This window comes from Papio anubis, chromosome 14 (genome assembly GCF_008728515.1).
Source record: "Papio anubis isolate 15944 chromosome 14, Panubis1.0, whole genome shotgun sequence".
In the NCBI taxonomy this organism is placed as follows: Eukaryota; Metazoa; Chordata; class Mammalia; order Primates; family Cercopithecidae; genus Papio; species Papio anubis.
The window spans coordinates 57709499-57725028 of record NC_044989.1 but is presented as its reverse complement, the minus strand read 5'-3'; the positions used below and the strand labels follow the sequence as shown (position 1 = coordinate 57725028).

Below are 15530 nucleotides of genomic sequence, written 5' to 3'. Positions count from 1 at the left end.
AAATTAGCATTCCTTTGATTAGCCAGAAATGGTACTTGGACAAAGAGTCATCACACTACAGTTTATACTTATATTTCCATTACTTTAAGCTGTTTTCTCCCAATCTTTGATATTCTACTAATTTGGAACATCTCAAGGGTGCTTTTAAAAACATACAATTGGAAAGTACTTCTGGTGCAGTGTTTTATTTTACACATGAAGTAATAAAGACGCATGAGATGAAATTACCTTCACAGGTCCACAGTAATTCTTAGTTATAAAGGCAGAACAGGTCCATGACCTCTGAAATCAAGTTCACTGATATTTTTTGCTATGTGATTTTGCCACCTATGGATACAAATTATATTCTTTAGCTTGGAGATACTGCCATTTAGTTATATAACTTCAAAAAAATCTTGGCAGGAAGGTGATGCAGAGAAATATTTTGTAAACCAAGTCTAGAAAAATTGCTTCTATAAATTCAAGGCTGTTTATTCTTACAGAATTTAACCATGCTGAGCCCCGGATTTTCAGCCAAACAAAAATATATTATTTCTAAGACCCTATTAAAGTATAAAATTTTAGGATTCATGTCATCTTCTGGTGTTAGCTGAAAGAGGTCATGGATGCGCCTGGCCGCTTACTTAGCTTCTTAAAAGATTTACAGGTATCTCAGATGGGTAGAGGAAGAATATATACAATTACTGATTTTCTAAAATAAGCACTCTATGAGGGAAGAGTCTCACTCTTTTTTAATCTGAGAGTATTAAAATTTATTTTTCTTGTTTAATATGTATTTGTCCTTTCACGAGGGTTATTTTAAGTGCGTGTCTTTCATATAATATTCTACATAATACTTTGTTGAATTGTACCTTGTTGACTCTAAACTGAAAGATACTTGACTTAAATTTGTAAATACATTTGCTATAAATTCAGTAATGCTTTAGTCTACTTCCAGTGCATCATTTGTTGTCTAAATTTAGCTTTATAATGAGCCCTGTTTTAGAAATGTGTTTGTGGGCTTCTGTGAATAAAGGAAAGACATAATCTGCATCTCTTTCTCCCAACACAGTCACGGCCCATCTACTGGCTACCTGACACAAGGAATCCTTCCACTTTTAGGGCAGACCTGATTGATGGACATTATAAAACAAAGAAAAAAAAATGGCTTGAAAGTTCTAGTAATTAATATGGGTCTCTAATACCACAATAGCACTTTCTATTAAAATCAACATACTATTTCATTATGAGACAGATTTTCTTTTGTGGATTTAAAATGTAATCTGGAGAGAATGTCAAAGGACTTTTATTTATTTATTTTTTAAATTGCTTTAAAAAGTTAACATTAAAATTAAAATTCGAGTAAACATTCTGATTGAAGTTAAAGAAATATGTCTGTGTATATCCTTCCATTTGTTAAAAAATAAAATGGCATATTAAGCAAAAAACATGTCAATATTAAATAGGTAACAATTCTAAATCTATAATCATGTCTGGGGAAAAAAAGAGCATTTTATTCTTTTAAAAGGCAGGTTCTAGGTCACATTTTTAAAAGCATAAGAATTAGGGAGAGTTCATGGGAGAGAAAGATTTGAAGGAATGCAATCAGGAAATTGAAGGACAGATGGGAAAGCAACAGAATGATAACCATTTCTTCTTCTCTTTCTCCTCTCCCCCACCCCCTCCTCCTTTCTCTTCCTTCTGTAATATTCACACAGTAAAATAAATGCACAGAGTTTAAGTATACAGTTTTTCTAAGTTTTGACAAATCTAAACACATGTGTCATCCAGAAGTATATTAAGATATGAAACATTTATCTTAAGAAAGTAATCTACTCCTTCACTGTTTACCTCCCACTCTCTTGGAAGCAACCACTGCTCTGATTTCTATCACCATAGATTAGTTGTGTCTTTTCTAGAACTTCATATAAATGTATCATATGGTATGTATTCTTTGATATGTTGTTTCTTAGATTGGCATATCTGTTAAATTTTCATGATATATTTAATCGCTTATGAATATCTCATTAGTTCAGTTTATTCTTTATTCTGTTCATTGCTAAGTCATAATATGCTATTATTAGAATTTTCAACAATGTGTTTATACATTTTCCAATTGATGAATTATTTTCATTTTGAGTCTACATTAATTAAACTGTTAGGAAGATTTTTGTCAAAAAGTCTTTTTTGTGAACTGTATTTTATTTAATTTTCTAACTATAGATCTAGAAGTGAAATTGCTATATCACAAACATAGGGTAGTCATACCTTTAAATTTAAGAATTACTGCCAAGCTGTTTTCCCAAATGATTCCAACATTTTACACTTACAAGAAATGTATTTTGTTCCATATCACTGTTGGCATTTGGTCATGCCCGTCTACATTTTAGGCATTCTAGTCTTCATACATATGGAATGGGTTTATAATAATATCTCTTTAGTTTTAATTTGCATTTCTTTGAGCCTAAAAGTGTCAACACAAGTTCTTTGTCATGTATTTATATATATATTTAACATAGGACATATATATGAGAGACATGAGATATATATGATATGGGATATATATATGAGATATATTTTTAATATATGAGATATATATGAGATATAAATATGAGATGCACATATGTGAAATGTATCTCATCTGAGATATATATGTAATTGTACCTTCTTGACTCTAATGTGCTTTATATACCTCATATATATCTTATGTACGTGAGACATATATCTCATATATATTAATCTATATACATCTATGAGAGAAATATATAGCTCATATATTTTATACACACATATATAGAGGATATACCTCTTCTCTCTCAGAAGAAGCCAAATTTATCACTCTCTCAATTATTGTTCTTCTGTGACACAGAAGAAGTTAAATTTATCAATCGCTTGTCTTGTGAGTTTTCTTTTCCCTGTTCTGAAAACCCATTTCTGTCTACCCTAGTTGTTTCTCCCCAGAAGTTTTATATGTTTGGTCCTTTCATTTAATTCTATAAACTATATAAAATTAATTTCTGTTCATGGTGTGAAGTGAAGGTAGAATGCCTTTCCCTGATTCACAGTTTGTAGGGGTGTTGCTTAATTTCCACATATTGGGAAATTTTTTGGGTATTTTATTTTTTATTGATTTCAAATTTAATTACGATTTTTCCTGAAAGGACATTTGCTATGTATTTCCGTTTTGAAAAAATGTATTCGAGCTTAATTTATAGGCTGGCATATGAACTACCTTGATGAGCCTTCTATGTACATTGGAAAAAGTCTCTGTTATGTCATGGCAGTTCTAATGATCTAATGTTCTATAAAAGTTGATACACACACAGACACCAGGTACTGATTTTTATAAAAATAATTGTTTTGTCAATTGCTAAGAGAATATCTTAAATCTTCCACCTTATTGTGATTTAATTCTTCCTTTAGTTCTTTCAGTTTTTGTATTGTATAATTCAATTCTTTGTTATTACATTTGTGTTCATTTAGAACAGTTATGTCTTCTTGATTAGTTGGCTATTTTACTATTTTATGAATGCCTTTATATATGGTAATTTTTTTCTGCTCTAAAACACAAATGGTTGAAATTATTTAAACCTGTCACTTTAAAATCCGATTAGAGTTTTCACAGTATATCTTTTTCTCTCCTTTATGTCTTACTATTTGGTACTGTGTTTATAGCTTATCTCTCAGAAATAGCATATAGTTGAGTCTTGCTTTTTTATTTGACCTGTCAATCTCTGCTGTATTTTTTTGGGTGGGAGAGTTTTACTTTATTTATATTTCAAATAATTTTTGATACTGTTGGTTTAAGTGTACAATCTTTGCATTTTTATTGTTCTATGTGTTCTTTGTTTCATATTTCTTGTCATCTTTTTATTAAATGAAGCATTTATTTTTTACAATTCTATCTCATTTACTAATATTTTAGCCAATTGGTGTTTGGTTTATATTTTTATTGTTAGCTCAATATATCAATAATGCCCATCCTTAATTTTTCACCAAGTTAATATAGCATTTAGCATTTTTTAGAAATTACAACAAAATTTTAGAAACTTAAAACAGCATACGTTGATTTATTCTGCTTCCAACTTTTGTGTTATCATTATCACATATTTAACTTCAATATATTTTACAAACTCCATAATATGTTGTCATTATTTTGCTTTAAACAGCCATATATATTGTAAAATAAGAAAATAAAATCATCTTTTAGATATGAAATATCTAAAAGATATATTTCTTTTTATATATTATATATTTTTAGACATTCAGTGTCTAAAATATACATTTCTTTTCATCATGTAGGCCTATGTTCCCATTTGATAGTATTTCCTCTTATTTTTGATAATGTTTTAAAGTATTGGGTAGGGCAGAACTTCTGGCAATGAGTTCTCTTAGTTCTTGTTCTTTTTTTTTTTTTTTTGCTTTTTTAAAGGTTAGGGTTTGACTCTGGAAAGTTCTTGTTCATTTTAAAAGTCTCTATTTCAGCTCTATTTTGGAAAGATAGGTTTGGTAGATATAAAATTGTAAATTGATATTTTTCTTCTTTCAGTCATTTAAAGTGCCATGCCATTCTATTTCTTTGTGGTTTGTTGTTTTTTTCTGATGGGAAATTGACAATTATTCTTTTTTTAGAGGAAAATCTAAGCCTATTTTATTAAAGAAATCAAAATTGCATTAAAATGTTTTTACAAATAGAGCATAAGGTTCAGATGCCTGCCTTTTCAGTATTTCCAAAGTTTTTAAAATTAAATAATGTCCACCTTCTGAAACCTCAGAATACACACACACACACACACACACATATACATGTATACATACATATTTTTAAAAAGAGCTTATTATACACACATTGAAGAAAGATAATACTTTCCAACTTATTTCATGTGGCCAGCATGTATTTGATGTCAAAATCTGACAATAACATGAAAAGAAGCAAAAATTTCAGACTAATCTCCCATTATTAACACAAATTCTACTTCAAATAATAGTAAATTGAATTTTATAATTTATATAAAATATGAACACTGGAGTTACTCCATGAGTGCTAGTTTGGTCCAACATCAAAACATAATAATATGTAATATAATTCACTATATTATCAGCAGAAAACAAATGATGAAACCGTTTCAACATATGCCATAAAGCTCTTCATCTATTTCAGCATCTGTAATAGAAACTCTTAGCAAACTATGGAGGAAAGCAACTTGTTTTTACTGATATAGAGTTCCCACAAAAGATGTTACACTTAATGGCAAAAAAATGGAGTTTTATCCCTCTGAGATAGTGAACCATGCAAAGATAACTTGCTATCACCACTTCTATTTAATATTATACAAGAGATAACAGCAAGTATAGCAGGTTAAGTAATAAAAATTATAGGTAGACACATGAAGCAGTTCTGCACCCAAATGTCATCCAGAAGATGACTTCAGCTGATCACAGCCAAGCCTAACAGAACTATAGCCTACTTGCACATCCATGAGAAGGAAATAAATGTGTATTGTGGCAAACAACTAAGTTTGGGATTATTTTTATGTAACATTACTTCAACTGAAACCTGAACAATGCAGTTTTCAAAGATTTAATGGACAAATGGGTAATTCTTAATTTAGATCTGTGAACTCATAAGGCCTTTGAGAAATTGAGCTAGAGATCATAAAAAGACTGGAAAATAAAATAATACTGGACAGTTAATGTAAAATTATAGTATCTTAAATTAATATGTTTCTATTGCATGTCATTGTTCTATGATTTTTCACAATTTTTTTTTCTAGTTTTACTTTAAGTTCTGGATACATATGCAGAACGTGCAGGTTTGTCACCTAGGTATGCAGGTACCATGGTGGTTTGCTGCACCTATTGACCCACAATCTAAGTTCCCTCCCCTCACCTCCCACCCCTCAACAGGCCCTGGTGTGTGTTGTTTCCCTCCCTGTGTTCATGTGTTCTCATTGTTCAACTCCCACTTATGAGTGAGTATGTGGTGTGTGTTTGTTTTCCTGTGTTAGTTTGCTGAGGATGTTGGCTTCCAGCTTCATCCATGTCCCTAAAAAGCACATGATCTCATTTTTTAATGGCTGCAGAGTATTCCATGGTGTACATGTACCACATTTTCTTTATCCAGTCTATCACTGATAGGCATATGGGTTGGAACACTAGAAGACAACCTAGACAATACCATTCAGGACATAGGCATGAGCAAAGACTTCATGATGAAAACACTAAAGCAATTGCAACAAAAGCCAAAATTGACAAATGGGATCTAATTAAAATAAAGAACTTATGCGCAGCAAAATAAACTAACATCAGAGTGAACAGGCAAGGCAACCTACAGAATGGGAGAAAAATTTTGCAATCTATACATCTGACAAAGTCTAATATCCAAAATTTACAAAGAACTTAAACAAATTTACAATAAACAACCCCATTGAAAAGTAGGCAAAGGATATGAACAGACACTTCTCAAAAGAAGACATTTAAGTGGCCAACAAACATATGTAAAAAAGCTCAACATCACTGATCATTAAAGACAGGCAAGTCAAAACCACAATGAGATATCATCTCACTCCAGTCAGAATGGTGATTATTAAAAAGTTAAGAACAGTAGATGCTGGTGAGGCTGTGGAAAAATAGGAATGCTTTTACACTGTTGGTGGGAATGTAAATTAGTTCAACCATTGTGGAAGACAGTATGGAGATTCCTCAAGGATCTAGAACTGGAAATACCATTTGACCCAGCCATCCCATTACTGGGTATATACTCAAAGGAATATAAATCATTCTACTATAAAGACACATGCACCTGTATGTTTATTGCAGCACTATTTACAATAGCAAAGTGAGGGACAGTTATTCTGATCTATATTCATATAGATATCTGTGTGATGTTTCAATTTTTTTATTTTAAGATTTTTAAAATTTTTAACTTCTAATTTTTGTGGGTACATAGTAGGTATATATATTTATGAAGTACATGAGATATTTTGGTGCAGGTATGCAATGTATAATAATCACATCACGGAAGATGGGGTATTAATCCCTTCAGGCATTTATTCTTTGTGTTACAGAGTTCAATTATACTCTTTTGGTTGTTTTTAAATGTGCCATTAAATTATTCTTTACCATAGCTACCCTATTGTGCTATCAAATACTAGGTCTTATTCACTCTTTATATTTTTTGTACCTGTTAAACATCCCCACCTCCCACTATCCCCTAGTTTTGTTTTCCATAATTGTACTATGATGTCCTTACTTTCATTTGTCTATTTGTATGTATGCATTTATCCTGCTTGAGATTTATAAGTATTGTAAATATGTGGATTGCTATTTCTCATCAAATTTGGAAATTTATTTTTTATGGTCCTCATATCTTTTCTCTTTTTTGAGATTCTCATTATCCATATTTGGCTACTTAATATTTTCCCTACAAGTCAACGAGGCTATGTCAATTTCTCTTTTTTTCTACTTTTATTTCATTTTCAGGGGTATACATGCAAGTTTTGTTATATAGGTGCATTGCATGGGGGTTTAAGATACAATTTTTTCACCCAAGTAATAAACATAGTACCTAATAGGTAGTTTCTCGACACTTAACCTCCTCTCATGTTCCACCCTCAGGTAGGTCCCAGTTTCAGTTGTTCCCTTCTTTATGTCCATATTTACTCAATGTTTAGCTCCCACTTATAAGTAAGAATATGCAGTATTTGGTTTTCTGTTCCTGCATCAGTTTTCTTAGGATAATGGACTCCAGCTTCATCCATGTTGCTGCAAACAACATGATCTCATTCTTTTTTCATAGCTGCATAGCATTTCATGGTGTACATTTTCTCTATCTAGTCTACCATTAATGGGCATTTAGATGGATTCCATGTTTTTGCTTTTGTAAATAGTGCTATGATGAATAATATGTGCTTGTGCCTTTATGGTAGAATGATTTGTGTCCCTTTGAGTATATACCCAATATTTGAATCGCTAGGTCAAATGGTAATTCTATTTTAAATTCTTTCAGAAATTGCCAAACTGCTTTTGACACTTGCCAAACTAGTTTACACTCCCATCAGCAGTGAATAAGCATTTCTTGTTCTCCACAGACTTGCCAGCATCTAAAATTTTTTGACTTTATAATAATAGCCATTCTGACTGGTGTGAGAAACTCATTGTGGTTTTGATTTTCATTTCTGTAATGATTAGTGATGTTGAGAATTTTTATATGCTTGTTGGTTACATGAATGTCCATTTTTGAAAAGTGTCTGTTCATGTCCTTTGCCCACTTTATAATGGGGTTGTGTGATTTTGCTTGTAAATTTGTTTAAATTCCGTATAGGTTCTGGATATTAGACCTTTGATGGATGTATAGTTTGAAAATATTTTCCCCCATTCTGTAAACTGTCTATTTACTTTGCTGATAGTTTCTTTCACAGCACAGAAGCTCTTTAATTAGACCCCGTTTGTCAATATTTGATTTTTTTTTTTTCAGTTGCTTTTGGCACCTTTGTTGTGAAGTATTCGCCAAGTCCTAGGTCCAGAATAGTATTTCCCAGGTAATCTTCCAAGGTTTGTATAGGATTTGGTTTCAGATTTAAGTGTTTAATCCATCTTGAGTAGATTTTCGTATATGGTATAAGAAAGGTATAAGAAAGTTTTAATCTTCTGCATGTGGCCACCATGTATTGATCAGGGAATCCCTTCCTCACTGCTTGTTTATGTTTATTTTGTGGAAAATTAGGTGGTTGTAGGCGCACGGCCTTATTCCTGGGCGCTCTCTTCAGTTATATTTGTCTATGTGTCTGTTTTCATACCTGACACGTATGTCATGCCATGTTTATTTTGGTTACTGTAGCCTTGTGGCATAGTTTGAAGTATGGCAATTTGATGCCTCCAGCATTGTTCTTTTTGTTTAGGATTGCCTTAGATATTCAGGCCTGTATGTATGTATGTATGTGTGTATATATATGTATGCATGTGTATATATATATATATTTTTAAAGTTTTTCTAATTCTGTGAAGAATGTCATTGGTAGTTTGATAGGAATAGCATTGTGTCTATAAATTGCTTTGGGCAATATGGCTATTTGGACAATATTGATTCTTGCTATCTATGACCATGGAATGCTTTGCCATTTGTGTCATCTTTGATTTATTTGAACAGTGTTTTGTAATTCTTGTTGTAGAGGGCTTACACCTCCTTCGTGAGCTGTATTCCTAGGTAATTTAATCTTTTTGTTGTTACTATGAATGGGATTGTGTGCATGATTTGGCTCTCAGCTTGGATGTTGTTGGTGTATAGGAATGCTACTCATTTTGTATCCTGAAACTTTGCTGTAGGTCTTTATTAGAGCAAGGAGATTTTGAGCAGAGACTTTGTAGTTTTCTAGGTATAGAATAATATTATCTGCAAACAGGGATTTTTTTTACTTTCTCTCTTCCTGTTGGGATGTCTTTAATTTCTTTCTCTTGCCTGATTGCTCTAGCTAAGACTTCTAATGTTATTTTTAATAGGAGTGGTGAGAGAGGACATTATTGTCTTGTTCTGGTTTTCAAGAGGAATGCTTCCAGCTTTTACCCACTCAATATGATGTTGGCCATGGGTTTTTCATAGATGGCTCTTATTATTTTGAGGTGTATTTCTTCAATGCCTAGTTTTTTGGAGGGTTTTAACATGGAGGAATGCTAAATTTTATCAAAAACCTTTTCTGCATCTACTGAGATGATCAGGCGGTTTTTGTTTGTAGTTCTGTTTATATGGTGAATAACATTTATTGCAGCAACCTTGCATCCTACTTGATTGTGATGGGCTAGCTTTTTGATGTGCTTCTGTAATTTTCTTGTATTTTGTTGAATATATTTACATCTATGTTATTCAAAGCTACTGGCCTGAAATTTTCTTTTTTTTTTTTTTGGTGTGTCTCTTCCAGGCTTTGCTATCAGGAAGATGCTGGCTTCAGAGAATGAGGAAGAAGTCCCTTCTCCTCAAGTTTTTAGAATAGTTTCAGTGGGAATGTTAGCAGCTCTTCCTTATACACCTGGTAGAATTCAGCAATTCAGCTGTGAATCTGTCTGGTTCTGGGCCTTTTTTTTTTTTTTTTTGGTTGGTAGGTTTTTTATTACTGATTCAATATCAGAACTCATTATTGGTCTGTTTAGGGATTTGATCTTTTCCTGATTCAATCTTGGAAGATTGTGTTTTACCAGCAATGTATCCATTTCTTCTAGTTTTCTAGCTTGGGTGCAAAGAGGTATTTGTAATAGTCTCTGAGGGTTTTTTGTATTTCTGTAGGGTGAATGGTAATGTCCCCTTTGTCATTCCAGATACATGAAGCAAACTCTTGAAGATCTATGAAGAGACTTAGATAACCACACAATAATAGTGGGGGACTTTAACACCTTAATGAAAGTATTCGACAGAATATTGAGGCAGAAAACTAAGATATTCAGGACCTTAACTCAATACTTGAAAAATGGACCTAATAGATATCTACAAAGTTTTCCACTCCCAAACAACAGAATATACATTCTTTTCATTGCCACATGGCACATACTCTAAAATTTTCCACACAACGGGGCATAAAACAACCCTCCACAAATTAAAACAAAAAAAATTATACCAACAACACTCTTGGACCACAAAGCAATAAAAATAGGAATTAATACTAAGAAAAATAACTTAAAACCATACAATTAAATGGAAATTAAGCAATCTTCTGCTGAATGACTTCTGGGTAACTAATGAAATTAAGGCAGAAATTAAGAAGTTCTTTGAAACAAGTGAGAATAAAAGATACAATACATCAGAATATCTGGGACACAGCCAAAGCAGTGTTAAGAAGGATTATAATAGCACTAAATGCCCAAATCAAAAAGTTTGAAGATCTCAAACGAACAACCTAACATCACATCTAGAGGAACCTAGCAGAAGACAAGAAAGACAAGAAATAACCAAAATCAAATCTGAACTGAAGGAAATTGAGACATGAAAAACCGTACATGAGATCAATTACTCCAGGAGCTGGTTCTTTGAAATAATTAAAAAGATAGATGGACTGCTAGCTAGACTAATATAGAAAAAAAGAGAGAAGATCCAAATAAACACAATTAAAAATAATGTCAGGCCGGGCGCGGTGGCTCAAGCCTGTAATCCCAGCACTTTGGGAGGCCGAGGCGGGTGGATCACGAGGTCAGGAGATCGAGACCATCCTGGCTAACATGGTGAAACCCCGTCTCTACTAAAAATACAAAAAACTAGCCGGGCGTGGTGGCGGGCGCCTGTAGTCCCAGCTACTCGGAGGCTGAGGCAGGAGAATGGCGTGAACCTGGGAGGCGGAGCTTGCAGTGAGCCGAGATCGCACCACTGCACTCCAGCCTGGGTGACACAGCGCGAGACTCCGTCTCAAAAAAAAAAAAAATAATAATAATAATGTCAATTTCTTTAAAATCTTTATCCTCTCTCTGTCGTATTTAGAATAGTGTCTATTGCCCTATATGCAGATGTTGTGTCACTATACAATCTGATTTTAGTAAAATCCAGTACATTTTTAATTTCAGACATTGTATTTAAGCACTTATAATTTCACTTGTGACTTTTGTATTGTTTCAGTTTTTCTCCTCGGAGTCCATTTGTTCAATTTATGTCTTTTGCTTGAGTATCTTGTAAATATTTATAATAGTTGTTTAAGTTTCTTGGCTATTAATTTCAACATCTGTGTTATGTTTGGCTCTTCAAAGTATTATCAGTCACAAAATCAACTCCACTCTTGTCAGAACTTCAAACACTACTAGCATTTTGCAAGCTCTGGTGTCTCACTTCAGCTTTCCACTATGGTTCTCTAACATGGTCTTTTGCTCTGTTGGATTAGTATTTGGGTGAGTGAAAAACAACCAAAGGTATACATCTGAAACGCCTTCTCTGTGAATATTCCACCATTCCAATGCCTGTAACTGCAAATTTCAATCACCTCAGCAGTCATGAACATTGGTTTCTTTTTCTTCAACTAGTCAAACCACTGATCCCTTCATTTGAGCTCGACTTCCCTGTACTTAGTTTTGAATTTTTCCCATGTTGAACAGTAAGGTAAGTAGTGTATAGCTCTTCCAATGTGTTTTAGTTTTTTGAATGATCAAGCCAATGCATATGTTGTTCAATACTTGAAGTGTTTCTTCATAGATTTTGTTCAGTTTTATAAATTTTTATAGCATAAGTGAGACACTCATTGATTCAGTATGGCCAAAACCTTAATTTCAAGTAATAATTTTTCAAGTATTCACTATATGAAAATGTTTTTTATCAGTGTGTTAGAAATACAAATAAATTGGCCGGGCGCGGTGGCTCAAGCCTGTAATCCCAGCACTTTGAGAGGCCGAGACAGGCGGATCACGAGGTCGGGAGATCGAGACCATCCTGGCTAACACGGTGAAACGCCGTCTCTACTAAAAAATACAAAAAACTAGCCGGGCGAGGTGGTGGGCGCCTGTAGTCCCAGCTACTCGGGAGGCTGAGGCAGGAGAATGGCGTAAACCCGGGAGGCGGAGCTTGCAGTGAGCTGAGATCCGGCCACTGCACTCCAGCCTGGGCGACAGAGCGAGACTCCGTCTCAAAAAAAAAAAAAAAAAAGAAATACAAATAAATTTCCTAGTCCCTACAACATATAAATTATGGATTGTTTTCCCAATGGTACAGTTAAAAAACTTGAGTGGCTATGAGATTAAACTATCTAAGGTAATACAAGGTAAGTGGTTAATAAGTAAGTGTTGAGCTGTGTTTTAAATTCAGGTCTGTCAGACACCAAAATCTGTTCTTTTAAAATTTAAGCTAATTGTTTGGGAATATTTTATAGCCTACCTATTTGTTTAATGAAATCTTCAAACATGCCTAATTGGTATGTTGTATTTAAAACAAATACTATCAGAGCTGAGCAACCTGTGCTTGAAGTAAAAATGCAGAGCACAGAGCCACATATATTCCAACTCGGCCAAACCCTCACCATTCTACTCCTGGGTGATGGAAAATTAGATATGCGTGACTCCTAGACATCTTTTAAATATAGTTTTAAACCATTGCACTATATTATGCGGCTTACGAGGATTCATTGAAGTTACTGTGGATATTTTATCTGTAGAAGAAAGAACTAAATGAAGATACAATAGCTACTTAAATAAGTTTTTAAAAGCCAAGAAGAGGATAATTATTTGGGGGACAGATTTTGAGGGCATGCAGTTGTGAGGTAGAGAGTGTATGCCAAGCTGCAGAGCATGAATCTGGATGTAATATAAGATGCAGGTACTGAGTTGATTTAAAATCATGCAGCTATTAAATGTTCTTTCCACCCACAGACACACACACAGAAAAGAATAACAACAAGACAATAGCAATAATGTGAAGTAATGTAGATGTTAATTAGCTTGATTGTGGTGATTATTTCACAATGTACATGTATATCAGATCATAAAATTGTATATCTTAAATGAATACAACTTTTATTTGTCAATTACACTTCATTCAAGCTGGAAAAATAAGATAATTATGTCAGAACCAATTGGCTATGTAAAATTTGCAAGAAGCAGTATTAAATATTTTATCATCTGTTAATTGTATACTACATATTATTTATATTGGTAAAATTTGTAATCAATTTACTATTCAGGATTTTCCAGAAAGACCCAATGAATAGGATATAGATACATAGATAGATAGATAGATAGATAGATAGATAGATAGATAGATAGATACACAGATACATATATCATAGAGAGGAGATTGATTAAGGGAATTTGCTCACATTATTATGTAGGCTAAGAAGTTCCATAGCATGTTGTCTGAAAACTGGGAAGCTAGGGAAGCTGGTAGCAAGACTGTTCAAGTCCCAAACCCTCAGAATCAGAGAAACAACAGTGTAACTCTGAACCCAATGCCAAAAGCCTATGAATGTGGTAGGGGCAGGAGGTGAGGGCATGCTGGTACAAGTCCAGGAGCCCAAAGAACAAAAACCTGGCATTCTGATGCACATATCAAAAGGCCAGAGAAGAAGGCCATTCCAACTTCAGAAAACAAAGAGTGAATTCTCCTTTCCACTGTCTTTGTTCTTTCGGGCTTCCAGCCTATTGGATGGTTCCTGGCCCATATTGAGGTGGGATATTCCCTACTCAGTCCACTAACTCACATGCCATCTCCTGTGGAAACACTCTCACAAGACACACCTGCTAATACTGCTTTACCAGATATCTAGACATCCCTTAATCTAGTCAAAATGACATCTAAACTTATTTATTATAGGTATATATTAATAAAAAGGAATAAAGGCCTTGTGAAGAGTCCAAATAAGATATGATCCTGAAAAGGATTGGTAAAGATGTAGAATTCAGATGCATGGCACAAGACGAAAACGAGGAAGACCAGATCAAAGCAAGTTACTGTGTTTCAGGGTAGTAGGAGGTAGATAATCCTAGAATATCTGGGGCAGATACCCAACTTAAAAGCTACCCTGAAGTAAGGGTAGGTAAGGAGCTTATACAAATGCAAAACCATCATGAAGAATTGTATAGAAGGAAATATTATACTGACTGATAAATCAGATTAACTTCCATAAGATTCTCAGTTATATATTACATTTTTAATATTTGAAATTGAGTCCATGTGTTCCCGTTGGACTGTCAAGATATTCATCTCAGTAATATTTTGAGAAATTGGCACATTTTTTATTATCAGATATTAAATTAAAAGGCACATATTCTGCTAAGATACTATCAATCAAAAAGTGTATTTTAGAACTCCAAACTAAGAAAGTTGTGTAGTTTTAATTACTATCCACAAGATATTTTAATGCTGGACCAGGATATCTTATAAACCAGAGTCCATATAAAATTCAGCAGTTTTTGCTATCCTGTTGAGCTCTGTTACTACTTTGTAAAAATAATCCAAGATCAAATATAGATTTGATCTTGCAAGAAAGAAGACAGTCCAGTACTTTAGCCATTTGGGTAAGCAAATGAGGCAAAACAATTGATGAGTTCCAGTTATATACTATAATTAATTAGTAGTCATAGTGACTAGTATGTGTCAACTTTCTCTTTGCTGGAGGAAGAAAAACTATAAGAAGTTGGAAGGTCAGTATATTCTTTATCATTTATATATACATATACATTATATGTGTGTATCTGTGTGTATACACACATATACAGATATATATATACACACACATATGTGTGTATATATACATATATGTGTGTATATATACATATATGTGTGTGTATATATAAAAACCAGATCTAAATTCCAGAAATTGCAATAATTTAGAAAATCATATTAACTTAGATCCTGATAGTTAAAATACATTTGCAATCCTAAAAATATCATTAAACTAGTTTCATTAAGACCTAGAAATAGTTTGCAGCTCAAGTAGAAAAGAGATTAAACCTATGTCATATTAATGAGTAAAATCTCACCTTATTTATCTTTTGATGAAATAACATAAATCAGTTCTCTCTCAGTGCTGAGTTTGAAAATGTATCCTTCATGTTTCAATCAACAGTCAGCCCTGAAATGAACTTATAGCTGCACC

At 33.3% G+C, this 15530-nt stretch overlaps 1 long non-coding RNA gene across 3 annotated transcripts in view; it reads left to right on the top strand.

Moving 5' to 3' along the window:
• Positions 1–15530, top strand: part of LOC110741062 — a 599818-nt gene that overhangs the window by 581127 nt on the left and 3161 nt on the right. The window contains exon 4 of one of the 3 annotated variants that reach the window (XR_004178260.1): positions 8456–8949. The exons of the other annotated variants lie outside the window; for them this stretch is intronic. This is a non-coding gene — a long non-coding RNA (uncharacterized LOC110741062). Of the gene's footprint in view, positions 1–8455; positions 8950–15530 lie in introns of those variants that run through there. 3 annotated transcript variants of the gene reach the window in all.